Source organism: Melanotaenia boesemani, chromosome 21 (genome assembly GCF_017639745.1).
Source record: "Melanotaenia boesemani isolate fMelBoe1 chromosome 21, fMelBoe1.pri, whole genome shotgun sequence".
NCBI lineage: Eukaryota > Metazoa > Chordata > Actinopteri > Atheriniformes > Melanotaeniidae > Melanotaenia > Melanotaenia boesemani.
The window spans coordinates 1,261,530-1,284,783 of NC_055702.1; the positions used below are offsets into that span (position 1 = coordinate 1,261,530).

Sequence of the window (23,254 nt, forward strand, 5' to 3'; positions counted from 1 at the left end):
GATGATGGATGGATGGATGGGTGGGATATATGAATGGATGATGGGTGGTATGGATGGATTGGGTGGATCTATGTAATGGTGATGGGTGGATGGATGGATGGGTGGATGGATGGGTGGATATATGAATGGATGATGGGTGGATGGATGCATGGATGGATGGATGGGTGGATGGATGATGGGTGGATGGATGATGGATGGATGGATGGGTGGATATATGAATGGATGATGGGTGGATGGATGGGTGGATGGATGATGGGTGGATGGATGGGTGGATATATGAATGGATGATGGGTGGATGGATGGATGGATGGATGGGTTGGATGGATGGGTGGATATATGAATGGATGATGGGTGGATGGATGGATGGATGGATGATGGATGGATGATGGGTGGATGGATGGATGATGGGTGGATGGATGGGTGGATGGATGCATGGATGGATGATGGATGGGTGGATGGGTGGATGATGGGTGGATGGATGGGTGGATATATGAATGGATGATGGGTGGATGGATATATGGATGGATGGATGGGTGGATGGATGGATGGATGATGGATGGGTGGGTGGATGGATAGATGGATGGGTGGATATATGAATGGATGATGGGTGGATGGATGGATGGATGGATGGGTGGATGGATGGATGGATGGATGGATATATGGATGGATGGATGGATGGGTGGATATATGGATGGATGGATGGGTGGATGATGGATGGATGATGGATGGGTGGGTGGATGCTTGTTGATGTTGTGTGATGAACTCACCCCACTTGTTTCCCAGCAGCACTGGACAGGCAGCGTGTCGGGTCCGATAGTCTCCTTCTCCATCGGGATACAGATTGTACCAGAACACCGCCGTCCCCTGGAGATCACATGACTCATTAACCTCCACTTCCTGCGACGGGAGGTATTTTTAACTTTCATTCAGATTTTTAACTCATTTTATAACCCATTTTTTAATTCCTTTGGTCGAAGTCAGTTTCCTTGTTCTGGAAATTCAGTTTTTAAAATATTTTTAATGAATTAATTTGCTAGCTTCAATTAGGGGAGGACCTCGCGTGTCTGTAAAAAATCATCATTTAAAAATATACCTAACTTAAATCTGTAAAGATAAGAAACAAATCTTCAATTAAAAAAGAAGAACAGAGTTATCACAATAGATCAAAACACAATAAAAAAGTAAAATAATTCAGAGTTTTTCTTGTCTCGTATTAAACTGACTGCTGTGTTGTATCAGGACCAGCCTTCCTCAGGAACTTTGGAGCGTTAGCGTGACGCACACTTTTTTGGGCTGAACTGCAGCACCGATGCGGTGAAGACGGTGGCGCCGCCGGCCTGGACGTCGCTCATCTGCAGCAGGGAAAGACGTGAGTCAGTCTGCAGCATCACCACCAAACAGTAACAACAAGCGGAGACATGACTGACGCTAGAGCAGCCACGTGGCGATCCGGTTCCCGGTGCCCACTCCTCAAATGCATCAGCTCGTCTTTCTGACAACAAACACACAGGAAAACAGGACGTTCAGACTGGTTTCCAACACGAGGTTTAGGCCCTCTGACAGGACGACGACGACTCCTGCCTCCTCAGAGTTCATGTCTGTTAAAAGCATCTGTCCTTCTGTCCAATCAGATTCATCCAACAGGTTAACGCATGGGTCACCACATCCTTTATAACATGGACCGTTAAGTAAAGTAAAACGTCGAGGTGAGAAAGGACACCTAGAATCTTTCCCTAAGAGTTCTCTAATTCTAAACATGTCATTTGAAGTTATTTCCCGGGTTGAAATTACAGCCCACTCTGCTTCATATTAACTTACCGCCATGTTGGCCCCAACAGACCTAAACCTACGCCGGAGTTCGGTACTTTAAGCCCTGCACTGTTTAAAATTCAACAGGATGTAGAAGCTTTAATAAGAAGGAGGATCCAGGAAGTGGTCACTGACGTCGCTCAGAGGTCAGAGGAGTACGGGAACGTGGTTTCAGGGCCAATGAAAAGGAAGGAAAATGTTATTTACCCGACCGAAGTCGAAGTGAGGTTCATACTGTCCTCCGACGCCGTAGTTCGCCACCTGCAGGAGGAAAATCAACATTTACTGATGGAAAACAGCAGCAGCCGCTTCATCTGGACGAACAGCGTTCATGGTGTACGTCGGCCTGCTTCACAGGTTTCAGTAGTTAAGTACAAAGAATTTTACTTTTGTTTTCATGATTTAACAAGAACTCTGAACTATTTTCTCTCTGTTATTACTGGACGACAGAGACTGGATGTTCTCCCTCATCTTGTGTTTCAGACTACAGGCGTTAGGTAAGACAAGGACGGGACACTTGAACGCAACACTAAAACTTTACCTTCCAGACTAACAGAAACGTATAAAAGTGATAAAAACCAGGCTCTCATGGACAGCTGGCGGATTGATCTTCCATCCAGATCAGGGCCGGTCATTACCTGCAGGTCCTCTGCTGTGGCTGACGTCCAGGCCGGTGATTGTCCTCGATCCTCTGGTTGATCTCGTCCACCACCGGATGTTCGTGGGATCCGAGCCAGGCGCTGAGGACAGAAGACGCCCAGTTACTGCTGTGGCGAGAGAAGCTGAAGACAGGACGACAACACGGAGACGGGGAGGACGCGAGGAAGGAAGCGGCTGAAGTGTCAACAAGCTAACCCCTTAACGCAGTTATTTATGTTTTATTTACAGTTATATATAAAAAAAATTACAGTAAAATAAAAAAGACTGGAATAAAATATAAAATAATTAAACAAAGACTAAATTAATAGGAGGGACCAGATGAGGTGGCTCGGGCATCTGGTCAGGACAACCTGCTGGTGAGGTGTTCCAGGCACGTCCCACCTGGAGGAGACCGGGGAAGACCCAGGACACCCAGGAGGGACTACATCTCTCGGATGGCCTGGGAACACCTCCCCCCACAGCCCCACCCTGAATAAAAGGCAAGAAAATGGATGGCGGGCAAATTAATGACAATAAATAAATAACATGAATTGGGGGAAAAAAGGAAAAAAACAAACAAAAGTAAATAAAATGAGTAAATTAGACAAAAATAACTATAATCTTTAAAAAAAGACCAGAAGTTTTGTAAGAAATTTGGGGTAAGAGGCATGAAGGGGTTAAGCTGATATTTGTTTTCTTTATGTTGTCTGCGGACATGTTGGAGGTACTGAGGTTTGAAGAGGACCGAAGAGCAGAGGACTGACCCGGTTTACTGTGACCAGACTGCAGGTAACGGCGGACACATGGAGACCGCTTCCTTCTCATTTTATTTCATGTGTGGACATGTTTCCACCCATCCTGGGGCACCTGGTCAGCTGCTTGTTAACCCAAGCATCTAAAGTCATGTGACTACCGCCTGCAGCTCCCTCTGCTGGCTACCTGCAGTACGACTCCTAAGTGTTATTCTTTGTGATCGGGTCGGGATCAGGCCACCTGAGCGGTTCTGGGTTAGAAACAAACAGCAGCCGGCGTCCAGCTCTTCTTACCTCTTGGAGACTCCTGTAATGCGCTGTGGTCAGTTTGCCTGTCTGAGGGTCATGCACTGTAGCACGTCTGAGCTAAGTCGGCCATTAGGTCAAACAGAGACAGAGAGGACAGAGAGAGGAAGGTCATCTTCTGCCACACAGACGCTGCAGCCGTGGAGGCAGCAGGACCGACCTGAAGCTACAGGTGGACTTCTGCTAGTCAGATCTTAGTGTGGACTGATCCAAGTTCCCATTAAAACCAGATGTGAATGCACCTGATGCAGCAGGGTGGGGTAGTAACCCTCCTATGGCAGCACATACAGAGCAAACGGCATTGTGGGTAATTCCAGTGCGAACATGAAGCAGTCAGGTCGCTCCTCTGCCTCCATGACAAGTTTAACAGATATTCAACCTTTGACTCCATTCCTCCTCCTGAGGAGAAACAGGAGGCTTCACTCCTGGCATGAGCTCAGAAACCAGTTCATCTCCTACTGGAAACGTTCCACCAGCAGCAGCTGCTGGAACCTGGAATTATTCCTTTTCTCACAGACATAATCATAAATTATTATTATTAAAAATATATATAGATGTGTTATATAGATATTTAATATGTAATGGGCATAGGTGATACATTTAAAGCACAATGCACAATATTTACTGCATTCAAATTCTACATGCATCTATATTTATTTATAATTTAGCACTGATAGAATAGAATATGTATAAATTGTATATTTTTACTCCAGTAAAAATAAGTAGTTATGTAGATGTTTGCATATTTATACTCATTGTTTAAATATCTTTATATTTGACATAAATTAAATGTAATGAACTTTAGCAAACAGGCATGTATTTGTATTTCTGCAAGTTACTTTTGTTTTGTTCCACCTGACTGACGGTTAGAGAATCACATGAGACAGTAAATAGCGACACTGTGAATTTAATGATTATTTTTAAGTCCTGATAAATAAAACCTGAGAACTGAAAGAGTAAATTTTCTTTTCAGTTTGTAGTCGAACTCGTTTCTGGTGCTCTTACTCTTGCCAGGACATCAGCTGGTTCGAGGAGGGCGGACTCTCCTCCTCCTGCTCGGGTGGTCTTACCTCTTACTGATGCGGTAGTGGGCCGTCTCCAGCACGCCGGTGACGGGGTTGGAGATGGTGGCTCGGCGCAGCTGTGGAGCCAATTGGCCGACAGTTACAGGAAGACACAACGACTTCCTGATCATCAACAAAATCCACTGACACGCTTCCCGGACCGTCCTGATCCGGATCAAACCGGATCCATCCCTGTCTAACACCCTGTTTTAGGGTTTGGTTTAACTTCTTAAAATCAGGAACATTTCCTGGTTCTGATGGGACGGGTCAGCTGATGGCGCCCAGAAGTCAAAGCAAACAAAACAAACAACAGAAGAAGAAGCAGACTCACCCTGGGTTTGGCCAGCTCCTTCACCTTCTCCATCTCTCTGTCCGACACAATGTCATGGTAGCGGACGATGTGGGGGCGGTCCCACTCGTCTTCCTGCTTCACCGGACCAATCACTAACCTGGGGTGGCGGCTGTTGTCATAGTAACGGCAGAAGAGGCGGCTCTGCCTGCGGGGAGTCTGACAGGAAGATGGAGTGAAGCGTTCTCATGTGACAGCGTCATGTGACAGCTAAGTCTCTCCTCACCATCTGGACTCCTTCACCGCGACACAACTGCTCATACTTCCTCCTCTCCGGCAGGTAATCGTTGGTTCGATCCCGGCTCTCCCTCCTCCATCTCCGCTGCGCCTCCTCTTCCTCCTCCTCCTCTTCCACCTTTTTTGCTTGGTCAGCTGGTACTCAAAGTACTTCAGGTTCCCATTGGCTCTCTGGTGCGACGGGTCTGCCGGGAAGAACCAGAACTTCACATGACCCCAGGAAGTCTCGTCCAATCAAAACACAGGATTTTTTACTTTATTTATTTACTGAATAAATCGTAATGTGTGTGTGTGTGTGTGGTACTGACCGAGCTCCAGCAGCCTCTTGGTGAAGTCCAGCGCCCTCTCCAGCTCCCCCTGCTGGTAGACGGAGTAGCTCAGGTAGTCCAGGATGGTGACAGCGTCCACGGTGCTGGACGGTTCCCCCTGGTCCAGCTGCTTCAGGGCCTGGACCATCCACAGCTCTGTGTGGTGGTAGTCCGCCTCCGAGTACGCCACCTTCCGAGGTCGAAGCAGTCCGTCCACCGTCAGAGAGCTGGGTGGCGAGGAGGCCGAGGTCCATCCTGGCAGCAGAGACGATTAACATCTTGGTCACATGTTACAAACAAACGTGGAAACTTCACCAAAGCCAGAACCAACTAGTGTGTAGTGTGGGTGTATATATATATATATATATATATATATATATATATATATATATATATATATATATATATATATATACATACACATATATATATATACACACATATATATATACTATACATATACACATACATATATATATATATATATATATATATATATATACTATATATATATATACATACACATATATATATATACACATACATATATACACATATACATACACACACACACACATACATATATACACATATACATACACACACACACACATACATATATACACATATACATACAACACACACACACATACATATATACACATATACATACACACACACACACACACACATACATATACACACACACACACACACACACATACATATATATATATATATATATATATATATATATATATATATATATATATATATATATTATATATATATATATATATACACATACATATATATATATATATATATACATATACATATATATATATATATACATATACATATATACATATATATATACACATATACCTATACATACACACACACAGACATATGTATATATGTCTGTGCGAGTGTGTGTGTGTGTGTGTGTATCAAAGGTTTGAGTGGATATTTTAGATTCATTCTGGCATCATATAAAAGATGAAGGTCCCTTATTTTCTCATGTATGTTTGTTTTCTCAACATGCTGAGACCCGACAGCAGGAAGCCCTGAACGCTCCGTTCTCTCCCTCCGTCACCTGGTAGCTGTCCGGTGGAGATGGTGTCGGTGTGCAGCCGGTACGTGTCCTGCAGTCTCATCAGAGCCTTGGCGGCCCCCGTCTGGTCATCGTCGTTGGGGAAGTGCTGCCTCTGAATGGTCAGGTTGGAGATGAACACTGAAACACCACAGAAGAAGAATGGGGTTTTACTTGTGTGGAGGAAATGATTCATTATTATTAAGTAAAGCCATGTGTGTGTGTGTGTCAAGCAAACCTAATGGTCTTTCTGGGTTTTCTTATAAAAGTGATGGATCAGGTATGAAGTGAGAACACGATCAACCTCAACACTTGCCATGCATGAGCACACACACATTTCATTAAGGTTTTTCCTCTTTTGTTCGAGGGACATACAGCCGAGGACACCACCAACTCTAAAAATGACACATAATACTAAGTACAAAATACACATGTATACAAATAAAGTAAAAAGTACTTATACAAATATAAAGTAGCCAATGGAATGAAGGTGGTTAGTAGGTAGAAATGATGACAGATTATTACTGACGATGGCAGATTCAGGAGTTCTGAATCAAAGTGTTCTGGTGGTGCTGGTCTACGTCATCCTGTAGCGCCTACCAGAGGAGAAGGGTGAAATGGGTCAGTAATGGAGGATGGAGGGCAGTTTTGCAACAATGATTTTCTCTGCGGTCCCGATCGTCCTTTCCAGTCTTTGTCTGTCCTGTTTGGTGGCCGGACCAGACCACCAGGTACCATCAGAGGACCGACTGGACGACTGCTGTGTAAACCTGGACCAGCAGATCCTTTTAAACCGTTCTCAGAGTGAATCCCTCTGCAAACAGCAGCTTCTCCTTCCGTGTGAAGAACCAAGATGCATCACTTTGTTTCACCCCAGAGCCCTTTCACTAAATAATCCACTTAAAATAATAAAGTCACAATCACACATGAATGCCAGGCTAAATAATCAATAAGCTTCAGAAAGTGAAGAATACTGGGAAAAAAAAAAAAAACTAACAAATATGGCCGCTGCCATGTGGACCCACAGCAAGTAGATGTAAATATTCATGTAGTTATTTTAGGACACCAACAGAAACTCAGACATAATGATGGACCACATTTTTCTTCCACTGACCTTCGGCTTGTTACACACTGCAGCTTTAATCAAACTGGCAGGAAATATTTCATCCCGGATTGATCGGGATGACCAGATGACATGAGGTCAACAGCGTACACGCAACCGAGAGGACTTCTGGGTCATGTGACTTCTCTCATACTAAACACTGAACTGAATCGAAGTGATTCGATTTGCTGACAGATACGCAGACGGACAATTTTGTCCGTCTTTGGCATCGGTTACAGGTATAATTTGGTCAGCTAATGCTAAGACTCTCACATTAGAAGCTAATGCTAAGACTCCCACATTAGCAGCTAATGCTAAGACTCCCACATTAGAAGCTAATGCTAAGACTCCCACATTAGCAGCTAATGCTAAGACTCCCACATTAGAAGCTAATGCTAAGACTCCCACTTTAGCAGCTAATGCTAAGACTCCCACATTAGAAGCTAATGCTAAGACTCCCACATTAGCAGCTAATGCTAAGACTCCCACTTTAGCAGCTAATGCTAAGACTCCCACATTAGAAGCTAATGCTAAGACTCCCACATTAGCAGCTAATGCTAAGACTCCCACATTAGCAGCTAATGCTAAGACTCCCACATTAGCAGCTAATGCTAAGACTCCCACATTAGAAGCTAATGCTAAGACTCCCACATTAGAAGCTAATGCTAAGACTCCCACATTAGAAGCTAATGCTAAGACTCCCACATTAGCAGCTAATGCTAAGACTCCCACATTAGCAGCTAATGCTAAGACTCCCACATTAGAAGCTAATGCTAAGACTCCCACATTAGCAGCTAATGCTAAGACTCCCACATTAGAAGCTAATGCTAAGACTCCCACATTAGAAGCTAATGCTAAGACTCCCACATTAGCAGCTAATGCTAAGACTCCCACATTAGCAGCTAAAAAAGTGAAAACGGATGTAACATAAATATCTGGAAATGAATCGATGTTGAATCAGGCTGCAGTAAATCAAACCAATCAATTCAGGAAATTTGTGGGATCCCCAGCCCTATATTCTGTCTGATCTGGACGGGGTTCTGATTCTGCTCCTCATCTGAACCTGAAGATGAAAACATCTAAAAACCGACCACCTAAAGCTGCAAGTGTGTGCGTACCATCAGATACGTCCGTCAGCACCAGGCTCTCTAGCTCCGCCCACTCCTTGTTGAGCCTCTTCATCAGTTTGAAGGCGTTCACTGGGTGACCCAGAAAACCCTCAGGGTCCTGAGAGGCCGCGTCAGAGAGGACGTCCAGTTTCTCAGCCCACCTGATCCAACACACACAGAGGAAGGTATTTCCATGATTCACTGCTTCTGCACGTGTGCAGACGAAGTCAAGCCTCACCCTCTGATCCGCTGCAGTTTGTCCTCCTCTGCTGTGATGTAGCCCTTCAGAGATGTGACCAGGTCCTTCTCCACGAACAGAAGGTCCGTCATCTGACCTGAGGACACAGAAACACTCTGAGATCAGAGACCATTTCCTGCTTTTGACAAAAGAAGCCAGAACGAGGAAATAAACGTCTCCGTCCTGTTAAAGATCTGATCTGAGGTCTGCAGATCGCGTTTTAGAACAAAACGGACTTTTACAGTGAAGACGTGTTAAGGCTGTTTCTTCCCCTCATACTCCAGTGAAAAGTCTCCACCCACCAAACCCTCCCGCCCTGCTGCTGCCTGATGTTTCAGAGGTTTTACAGAAGCATGGTTTATAGAACATTTCATCCCAAAGACATGGTGAAAACGAGGTTTGTCCTGACAGTATTTTTCTCTTTGTGAAGAGATAAATAGAAACATCCTAAGTCTGGCTAAAACATCTTGTTTCCAAATTAGTGCATTTATGGCTAAATAATACTAAAATTGCTTATTTAAAACAGTATTTGAGAAAACATGCAATAAAAAAATCATATTTTAAATGTAAGTAATAAAGCAGGCGAGTTTCGTGGTGATAAATTTGACCCTGTTCAGCTGCAGCGTCTCACCTCGGACGCCTCGGCCAGGCCATGGTGGGTCTACCTGATCACCTAACCAGTAACAGACGAAGGAGAGAGGTGAAGGAGCAGGAAGAACTCACCGATGGAGGTGAAGAAGTCATTGTGGGCTGACGAGGGAGTAAAGAGGAGAAGCTGGATCACCCACCAGGGACAGGTCCACATCCTTCCTGCACAAACACAGAAAACATTTGTGGTGATTCTCCGGTCATGTGACCTGCAGACGTGTCCGGGTTCACCAGCGAGGTTTAGCTACATCCATCTCACGTTGCAGTCCTTATTAATAAACCTCTTCTACACTGTTAATACACTGAAAGCACAAACACAGGGAAAAAATTATCTTACTTTTTGCCGTATCACCTGTGGTGTGAATCAATCAGGCTTTATTTGTACTGCACTTTTCATACAATTTCATTACTTACAGTCCTTTAAATAAATAAGATCAGAAGATTAAAAAGCTCAAACGTCTCCTTGACTCGGTTTCTAACAGAAAAATCTCATTAATGCTTAACAGCTGAAATCTGCGTGGAGAAAAACCAACATGCTGTATTTACCGAGCACCTGGTCCGGCTTCATCTCCCTCAGCGGCGGACGGAAAGCGTACTTTTAAAGACGGGGGTGGGTGGGCGTCCGGGGCGCTCATGCGCTGGGCTCTTGGCGGGGCCGGGCCTTTGCCCCTCTTCCCTCGGGTGGTCTTGGGGAGGTGGGGGCGCCTACAGTGGCCAGCTGGGGAGTTGGCTGCCTGGGACGGGGATCTCTCTCCCAGTTGTGCCCCTCCCCGAGCCCCTCTCCTCCCCCGCCACCCCACATCACACACACTACACATAGGGCACTGTGGGGCGGGTGGAGGCGGTGGGTTTGGCTGGGGGGTCCCCATTGCGGGATCCCCCGGTGGACCCCTGTGACTGCCCGCCCCACTAGATTTTAATCACAACCTAGACATCAATATACATTTAGGGCCTCGGGGGGATGGGCACATGGGCTGTGGGTGGGCGGAAAGGAGCCACCGAGGTGGCCCTTCCTCCATCCCCTCCCTTTGTGACCTCTCTCCCCCCCGATTTTATTTACATGTTAGACACTACCACATTTAACAGTACTGCACTACACACATAACACACACTCACACACACTGAGGGAGTCCTGAGGGGGTCCTGCTGCCTGGGTAAGGGTTGGGGTAAAGAGGGTTTTTTTATTTTTTTATTTTTTTGTTGGGGGGGGGGGGGGGGGGGGGGACCTGCGGACATGTTCTTGTCCCTGGGGTGCCTAGCCTTGGTGTTGGGTTGGCGTGGACCACGGTGGTTTTGCCTGGGGCGGTCGGGCCCCGTCGGGTTCCTGGGTGGGGCTTTGCTGGGGGGAAAGGGTGGCCCTTGGGCCTGTGGGGCGCCTGCCCTCCATGCGGCCCGTGCCGCAGTGCCCGGCGCCCGCTGGGCCTGCTCGCCATCGCCCTGGGCTGCCTGGTGCCCCGTCGCGCCGGGGGTTCCGGTCTGGGGACCCCTCTGCTCTGGTCCGGGTGGGCCGCTGCTCTGTCTGCTTTGGCTGTCCCGGGCTTGGTACTCTGTGGATCTGCTTGGCCTTTGGGGCCTTGGGCTCCCCCCGTCCCCCGCTGATGCTTCGGGGTGCGGCGTGATCGCGGCCCCCTTGCAGGTACACATTTCCTCCCTGTTGCATGGCCACACATGCATATTAACACGTGCATGCTCACAAACGTGCTCGTCTCTCCATCCGCTTCTCACTAGATGTAGCTGATGTTTGTGTGTTGGTACGTTTATCTGCAGGTACGTTTGATGACTATTGTAATTTTTTATATTATCATCATTCTATCTTTCTTTCGGTATCATGTAGTACTGTGGTAGTTTATGTTGTTGTTTTTTTTTTGTGCTATGTTCTGGGCAGCATAGACAACTGTTATTTCCACATTTTAATCCTGTCCTTTTCTCCCTTTTTTTTTTCCCCTCTCTCTCTCTTCCTCTATCTCCCTGTCAGGTTCGGCACTGACATATAAGACTAAAGAAAATAAGATTACAATAAAAATAATAAAAATATCAAGGGCAGCCATGTATATAACATGTCTCCCTTGGTAGAGCAAATCTGTCAAGCAAAATATGGCACACAGATCACCGTTCTGTATGTTAGGATGCTGGACAGGACAGGGTAAAAAAAAAAAAAAAAAAAAGACAGGTAAGAAAACTACGATTTCCATACTGACATTAAATCCCAGTAAACTGTGACAGATCAGTTAACACAATAAACCGTATGAGCCTATTTCCAAGAATGCCATCTCGTTCTGCCTCACACTGATAATATTTCACTAATCACACTGATAATATTTCACTAATCACACTGATAATATTTCACTAATCACACTGATAATATTTTACTAATCACACTGATAATATTTTACTAATCACACTGATAATATTTTACTAATCACACTGATAATATTTCACTAATCACACTGATAATATTTTACTAATCACACTGATAATATGATAATATTTTACTAATCACACTGATAATATTTCACTAATCACACTGATAATATTTTACTAATCACACTGATAATATTTCACTAATCACACTGATAATATTTTACTAATCACACTGATAATATGATAATATTTTACTAATCACACTGATAATATTTCACTAATCACACTGATAATATTTTACTAATCACACTGATAATATGATAATATTTTACTAATCACACTGATAATATGATAATATTTTACTAATCACACTGATAATATTTTACTAATCACACTGATAATATTTCACTAATCACACTGATAATATTTCACTAATCACACTGATAATATTTTACTAATCACACTGATAATATTTTACTAATCACACTGATAATATGATAATATTTTACTAATCACACTGATAATATTTTACTAATCACACTGATAATATTTTACTAATCACACTGATAATATTTTACTAATCACACTGATAATATGATAATATTTTACTAATCACACTGATAATATTTTACTAATCACACTGATAATATGATAATATTTTACTAATCACACTGATAATTTTTTAATAATCACACTGATAATATTTTACTAATCACACTGATAATATTTTACTAATCACACTGATAATATTTCACTAATCACACTGATAATATGATATTTTACTAATCACACTGATAATATTTCACTAATCACACTGATAATATTTCACTAATCACACTGATAATATTTTACTAATCACACTGATATGATATTTTACTAATCACACTGATAATATTTTACTAATCACACTGATAATATTTTACTAATCACACTGATAATATTTTACTAATCACACTGATATGATATTTTACTAATCACACTGATAATATTTCACTAATCACACTGATAATATTTCACTAATCACACTGATAATATTTTACTAATCACACTGATAATATTTCACTAATCACACTGATAATATTTTACTAATCACACTGATAATATTTCACTAATCACACTGATAATATGATAATATTTTACTAATCACACTGATAATATTTTACTAATCACACTGATAATATTTCACTAATCACACTGATAATATTTCACTAATCACACTGATAATATTTCACTAATCACACTGATAATATTTTACTAATCACACTGATAATATTTTACTAATCACACTGATAATATTTTACTAATCACACTGATAATATTTCACTAATCACACTGATAATATTTCACTAATCACACTGATAATATTTCACTAATCACACTGATAATATTTTACTAATCACACTGATAATATTTCACTAATCACACTGATAATATTTACTAATCACACTGATAATATTTCACTAATCACACTGATAATATTTCACTAATCACACTGATAATATTTCACTAATCACACTGATAATATTTTACTAATCACACTGATAATATTTTACTAATCACACTGATAATATTTCACTAATCACACTAATATTTCACTAATCACACTGATAATATTTCACTAATCACACTGATAATATTTTACTAATCACACTGATAATATTTCACTAATCACACTGATAATATTTTACTAATCACACTGATAATATTTTACTAATCACACTGATAATATTTCACTAATCACACTGATAATATTTCACTAATCACACTGATAATATTTTACTAATCACACTGATAATATTTTACTAATCACACTGATAATATTTCACTAATCACACTGATAATATTTTACTAATCACACTGATAATATTTCACTAATCACACTGATAATATTTCACTAATCACACTGATTAATATTGATATTTCACTAATCACACTGATAATATTTACTAATCACACTGATAATATTTCACTAATCACACTGATAATATTTTACTAATCACACTGATAATATTTCACTAATCACACTGATAATATTTCACTAATCACACTGATAATATTTCACTAATCACACTGATAATATTTTTACTAATCACACTGATAATATTTCACTAATCACACTGATAATATTTTCACTAATCACACTGATAATATTTTACTAATCCACACTGATAATATTTCACTAATCACACTGATAATATTTCACTAATCACACTGATAATATTTCACTAATCACACTGATAATATTTTACTAATCACACTGATAATATTTCACTAATCACACTGATAATATTTCACTAATCACACTGATAATATTTCACTAATCACACTGATAATATTTCACTAATCACACTGATAATATTTCACTAATCACACTGATAATATTTTACTAATCACACTGATAATATTTCACTAATCACACTGATAATATTTCACTAATCACACTGATAATATTTTACTAATCACACTGATAACATTTCACTAATCACACTGATAATATTTTACTAATCACACTGATAATATTTTTACTAATCACACTGATAATATTTCACTAATCACACTGATATATTTCACTAATCACACTGATAATATTTTACTAATCACACTGATAATATGATAATATTTACTAATCACACTGATAATATTTCACTAATCACACTGATAATATTTCACTAATCACACTGATAATATTTTACTAATCACACTGATAATATTTTACTAATCACACTGATAATATTTTACTAATCACACTGATAATATTTTACTAATCACACTGATAATATGATAATATTTTACTAATCACACTGATAATATTTTACTAATCACACTGATAATATGATAATATTTTACTAATCACACTGATAATATTTCACTAATCACACTGATAATATTTCACTAATCACACTGATAATATTTCACTAATCACACTGATAATATTTTACTAATCACACTGATAATATTTTACTAATCACACTGATAATATGATAATATTTTACTAATCACACTGATAATATTTTACTAATCACACTGATAATATTTCACTAATCACACTGATAATATTTTACTAATCACACTGATAATATGATAATATTTTACTAATCACACTGATAATATGATAATATTTTACTAATCACACTGATAATATTTCACTAATCACACTGATAATATTTCACTAATCACACTGATAATATTTCACTAATCACACTGATAATATTTTACTAATCACACTGATAATATTTTACTAATCACACTGATAATATGATAATATTTTACTAATCACACTGATAATATTTTACTAATCACACTGATAATATTTTACTAATCACACTGATAATATTTTACTAATCACACTGATAATATGATAATATTTTACTAATCACACTGATAATATTTTACTAATCACACTGATAATATGATAATATTTTACTAATCACACTGATAATATTTTAATAATCACACTGATAATATTTTACTAATCACACTGATAATATTTTACTAATCACACTGATAATATTTCACTAATCACACTGATAATATGATATTTTACTAATCACACTGATAATATTTCACTAATCACACTGATAATATTTCACTAATCACACTGATAATATTTTACTAATCACACTGATATGATATTTTACTAATCACACTGATAATATTTTACTAATCACACTGATAATATTTTACTAATCACACTGATAATATTTCACTAATCACACTGATAATATTTCACTAATCACACTGATAATATTTTACTAATCACACTGATAATATTTCACTAATCACACTGATAATATTTTACTAATCACACTGATAATATTTCACTAATCACACTGATAATATTTTACTAATCACACTGATAATATTTTACTAATCACACTGATAATATTTCACTAATCACACTGATAATATTTCACTAATCACACTGATAATATTTTACTAATCACACTGATAATATTTTACTAATCACACTGATAATATTTTACTAATCACACTGATAATATTTCACTAATCACACTGATAATATTTCACTAATCACACTGATAATATTTCACTAATCACACTGATAATATTTTACTAATCACACTGATAATATTTCACTAATCACACTGATAATATTTTACTAATCACACTGATAATATTTCACTAATCACACTGATAATATTTCACTAATCACACTGATAATATTTCACTAATCACACTGATAATATTTTACTAATCACACTGATAATATTTTACTAATCACACTGATAATATTTCACTAATCACACTAATATTTCACTAATCACACTGATAATATTTCACTAATCACACTGATAATATTTTACTAATCACACTGATAATATTTCACTAATCACACTGATAATATTTTACTAATCACACTGATAATATTTTTACTAATCACACTGATAATATTTCACTAATCACACTGATAATATTTCACTAATCACACTGATAATATTTTACTAATCACACTGATAATATTTTACTAATCACACTGATAATATTTCACTAATCACACTGATAATATTTCACTAATCACACTGATAATATTTCACTAATCACACTGATAATATTTCACTAATCACACTGATAATATGATATTTCACTAATCACACTGATAATATTTTACTAATCACACTGATAATATTTCACTAATCACACTGATAATATTTTACTAATCACACTGATAATATTTCACTAATCACACTGATAATATTTCACTAATCACACTGATAATATTTCACTAATCACACTGATAATATTTTACTAATCACACTGATAATATTTCACTAATCACACTGATAATATTTCACTAATCACACTGATAATATTTCACTAATCACACTGATAATATTTCACTAATCACACTGATAATATTTCACTAATCACACTGATAATATTTTACTAATCACACTGATAATATTTCACTAATCACACTGATAATATTTCACTAATCACACTGATAATATTTCACTAATCACACTGATAATATTTTTACTAATCACACTGATAATATTTCACTAATCACACTGATAATATTTCACTAATCACACTGATAATATTTTACTAATCACACTGATAACATTTCACTAATCACACTGATAATATTTTACTAATCACACTGATAATATTTTACTAATCACACTGATAATATTTCACTAATCACACTGATATTTTACTAATCACACTGATAATATTTTACTAATCACACTGATAATATGATAATATTTTACTAATCACACTGATAATATTTCACTAATCACACTGATAATATTTCACTAATCACACTGATAATATTTTACTAATCACACTGATAATATTTTACTAATCACACTGATAATATTTTACTAATCACACTGATAATATTTTACTAATCACACTGATAATATGATAATATTTTTACTAATCACACTGATAATATTTTACTAATCACACTGATAATATGATAATATTTTACTAATCACACTGATAATATTTCACTAATCACACTGATAATATTTCACTAATCACACTGATAATATTTCACTAATCACACTGATAATATTTTACTAATCACACTGATAATATTTTACTAATCACACTGATAATATGATAATATTTTACTAATCACACTGATAATATTTTACTAATCACACTGATAATATTTTAATAATCATACTGATAATATTTTACTAATCACACTGATAATATTTTACTAATCACACTGATAATATTTTACTAATCACACTGATAATATTTTACTAATCACACTGATAATATTTCACTAATCACACTGATAATATTTCACTAATCACACTGATATGATATTTTACTAATCACACTGATAATATTTCACTAATCACACTGATAATATTTTACTAATCACACTGATAATATGATAATATTTTACTAATCACACTGATAATATTTTACTAATCACACTGATAATATTTTAATAATCATACTGATAATATTTTACTAATCACACTGATAATATTTTACTAATCACACTGATAATATTTCACTAATCACACTGATAATATTTTACTAATCACACTGATAATATTTCACTAATCACACTGATAATATTTCACTAATCACACTGATAATATTTTACTAATCACACTGATAATATTTCACTAATCACACTGATAATATTTTACTAATCACACTGATAATATTTCACTAATCACACTGATAATATTTTACTAATCACATTGATAATATTTCACTAATCACACTGATAATATTTCACTAATCACACTGATAATATTTCACTAATCACACTGATAATATTTCACTAATCACACTGATAATATTTTACTAATCACACTGATAATATTTTACTAATCACACTGATAATATTTCACTAATCACACTGATAATATTTCACTAATCACACTGATAATATTTTACTAATCACACTGATAATATTTTACTAATCACACTGATAATATTTTACTAATCACACTGATAATATTTTACTAATCACACTGATAATATTTCACTAATCACACTGATAATATTTTACTAATCACACTGATAATATTTTACTAATCACACTGATAACATTTCACTAATCACACTGATAATATTTTACTAATCACACTGATAATATTTTACTAATCACACTGATAATATTTCACTAATCACACTGATATTTTACTAATCACACTGATAATATTTTACTAATCACACTGATAATATGATAATATTTTACTAATCACACTGATAATATTTTACTAATCACACTGATAATATTTTACTAATCACACTGATAATATTTTACTAATCACACTGATAATATTTTACTAATCACACTGATAATATGATAATATTTTACTAATCACACTGATAATATTTTACTAATCACACTGATAATATGATAATATTTTACTAATCACACTGATAATATTTCACTAATCACACTGATAATATTTCACTAATCACACTGATAATATTTTACTAATCACACTGATAATATTTTACTAATCACACTGATAATATTTTACTAATCACACTGATAATATGATAATATTTTACTAATCACACTGATAATATTTTACTAATCACACTGATAATATTTTACTAATCACACTGATAATATTTTAATAATCATACTGATAATATTTTACTAATCACACTGATAATATTTTACTAATCACACTGATAATATTTTACTAATCACACTGATAATATTTTACTAATCACACTGATAATATTTTACTAATCACACTGATAATATTTCACTAATCACACTGATAATATTTCACTAATCACACTGATATGATATTTTACTAATCACACTGATAATATTTCACTAATCACACTGATAATATTTTACTAATCACACTGATAATATTTTAATAATCATACTGATAATATTTTACTAATCACACTGATAATATTTTACTAATCACACTGATAATATTTCACTAATCACACTGATAATATTTTACTAATCACACTGATAATATTTTACTAATCACACTGATAATATTTTAATAATCATACTGATAATATTTTACTAATCACACTGATAATATTTTACTAATCACACTGATAATATTTTACTAATCACACTGATAATATTTTAATAATCATACTGATAATATTTTACTAATCACACTGATAATATTTTACTAATCACACTGATAATATTTCACTAATCACACTGATAATATTTTACTAATCACACTGATAATATTTCACTAATCACACTGATAATATTTCACTAATCACACTGATAATATTTTACTAATCACACTGATAATATTTCACTAATCACACTGATAATATTTCACTAATCACACTGATAATATTTTACTAATCACACTGATAATATTTCACTAATCACACTGATAATATTTTACTAATCACACTGATAATATTTCACTAATCACACTGATAATATTTTACTAATCACATTGATAATATTTCACTAATCACACTGATAATATTTCACTAATCACACTGATAATATTTTACTAATCACACTGATAATATTTCACTAATCACACTGATAATATTTTACTAATCACACTGATAATATTTTACTAATCACACTGATAATATTTCACTAATCACACTGATAATATTTCACTAATCACACTGATAATATTTTACTAATCACACTGATAATATTTTACTAATCACACTGATAATATTTTACTAATCACACTGATAATGACACAACAAGCAGACAGCAAAGCGAACACGGTTCTGGATCAGGAATCCCGCCACCATATTTACAGTCTGAGGTTTGGGGCAACGACTATGAAACATCCCTGCGGCCGCTGAAGCCACGCGGGTCGTTCACAACGCTGCCATTCGGAGCGCTCAGTTCTCCTTCAGTCCAAATTACTAGACGCTGTGGAATATCACACAGTCCGGATAACATTCAAAGCTAAAATGATTTACCACCAGTAAATATACAGAAATTATTCACCATTCATGAGGACGTTTAACGTACAGCCGGGGAAGGATTCGGCGTCTCCGTCAGTGGGTGGGGCGATGGAACAGGGTCACCATGGAGACGGCGCAGCATCCACACACACACCAGTTTAAATTGAGGCACAAAGACGTTATTTTCCAGAGATACAGGGACGAGGGAGGGCTGCTGCACTGTTTATTTCTATTTATTTATTCTGGTTCCTTTTGCTGTTTTATATGTGCGAGTGTGTGCAGACTGCAGGTGAAGGTGTGTGTTGCATCAGGTTGTTTTTGTTGTTTGGTATGTTCATGTACATATGTGGGTATATGTGTACGTGTATGTATGTGTGTATATATAGAAAGCTGCTGTATTATGTGTATTTCTAAAGTACATCTACTTTTGTTTTCAATAGAAAGCCAGAAATCTTATTTAACTATGAGTATCAAGCATTAGCGTCTAGTCAGGTTTAAACCAGGAGACTTATTGTTATTTATTATTATTTAAGGAGAAATTATTATTATTCTTCTCACTGCTTTTCAAATATGTATGACATGTTTTTTGTCTCGTTTTTCCCCTTGTTTTTATTTTCTCTGGCATATTTGAAATAAACTTCAATCAATCTGATGAGTCCACAGTATAAAACTGAACAGAGGAAAAACTGGGGATGATGTAAATAAAACTAAAAAATACATTAAAACAGACTGAAAAGAGAACGTACATATAATAAAAAATAATTAATAAATGCTAAAAGAAAATTACCAGAATATAAAATACAATTTAAAATATAATTAAATACTAATTAAAAGTTTAACTATGAATTAAAATAAAACCCAGGTTAAAAACTTAAACATTTCCTGCAGTCCTCAGGAAGGTGGACCACGGGATGAGAATAAAAAATATAATAGAAAAAATAAAATATTAAAGTAAATCTGTAAATGCAAGCATAAATAAGGTATAGCAGATAAATAAAATACAAACTTGAAAGATAACATAAAACGTGCAGAGGTAACCTGCATCCTTTCCAAAGCCTCATAATGCAAACGCATTTAAAAAGGTCCATTTAGAGCCAAAGGAGATCATAATGACTATTTATATACACAGACCTGGAGAAAAGTGCAGGTTCCCTTCAGTTAATAAAAGAAAAACTCACAATGCTCACAGAAATAACTTGAGACAAAATTAATAATAAATAAAATTCTATGAAATTTAACCATACGTTGTTTTTCAACCAACAAAAACAAAAAAAAAACACAACTAAAAACACCAAGAATGGCAAAGAGGAAAACACGGACTATTCTAAAATGAGTCCTGACCTAAATCCTACTGAGCATCTTTGGAGGAGCTGAAACATGGCGTCTGGAAAAGGCTCCTTCAAACCTGAGACAACTGGAGCAGTTTGCTTATGAGGAGTGGATCAAAATACCTGCTGAGAGGTGCAGACGTCTCACTGACAGTTACAGGAATGGTTGGATTGCAGTGGTTGCCTCAAAAGGCTGTACAACATAATATGAAGTTAAGTTGTCCAGGCCTGTTTCATGAGTTTATTTTTAAAATAATTCTGTTGAAACATGGTTGAAAAGCAACGTCTGACTTTAGGAAGTAAAAGGATCCTCGGATCGCTCCCAGAAGAAAGCACGAGACCTGAGACTTTATTTAGACCCATCGCGTTCAAAACATGGCGCGTTCACGCCGTCTGAACTTTTCCTTTAGGCTTCAGATTTGAACCCTTTAACCCAGAACCCCGAGGTTCAGGTAGAACTCACCTGTCCAGGTGTGTCTCTAGTTTTAATCTCCCGTTCTCTGTAACCACAGAAAACCTGAACAGCAACGTAACCAAACCGCAGCAGGAGAAAATTCTGGATGATCCACCCTGTGTCAGCTTCAGGTGATCCCGCGAGATGCTTCCCGGAACGAGCTCGAGACAGACAGGTGCAGCTGTTCGATTCCAAACCGAGTCGTATAAGTAAAGTAAACTTCTTTAAAAACACACCATCAGCTGCTGCTCAGGGAGCTCAGGCAAGCTAACAAAACAAACCTCCTCTTCTTCTGAAGACAAGATGGCGACTCACAGCGTTTTCCCGCCCTCTGTTGGACTGGAGGTTTCTTCTTCTTCGTTTTTACCAGTCCTCCAATGATTTAATTATAATAAAAAAATAATTAACCAAGAAATAACCATTTAATTAAATTAATAATTAAGTTATTAATTATTTGCGTATTTTAATCACTAAATATAATATATATATTTATATATATATATATATGTATTTATTAATGATTCAAGATTCAGTGTTTATTGTCATTTGCCCAGTAAGGAAACAAATTTGCCAGAACAATGAAATTCTTACTTTGCCGTCCGCACTGAATGCCACAAAAGAATATAAAATTGAAGAAAAACAACTTTAAAAAGCTAGATAGAAGATAGTGATTTAAAAAAAAGAGTAAATCTGTGTACATAAATGTACAGTGTACATCTAATCTGTGACTGAGAAATATGTTTTTAACTTATTGGTGATTTTGTCATGGAACAGAGATGAATCACGACCCATCCTTGCTGGAAAGACTAAACCTTCAAAAGAAGCTGCTTTTATACCCAATCCTGACACCCTCACCAGTTATCTGCTGGGTGGAAAATCTTCCAGAAACTTGTAGAAACATGGTTGAATGAAAATGCTTTTCCAGTAACTTTCTGGAGTCTTGTGTAGGAAGTGAAACCAAACATGTCGACTCTCTTTACATTTATTATTTCCCCCATAAAACAAAACTAAATACGATTTTTTCAGACTTCTGAGCCGTTAAGCATAATTAATGTTCATCTTTATCAGC

At 36.6% G+C, this 23,254-nt stretch overlaps 1 protein-coding gene and 1 pseudogene across 1 annotated transcript in view; one reads left to right on the top strand and one right to left on the bottom strand.

The window, feature by feature from the left end:
- Positions 1–23,254, top strand: part of LOC121632161 — a 156,483-nt gene that overhangs the window by 106,768 nt on the left and 26,461 nt on the right. The gene's annotated exons all lie outside the window — the stretch shown is intronic.
- On the bottom strand, positions 768–22,460 carry LOC121632157 (annotated as a pseudogene).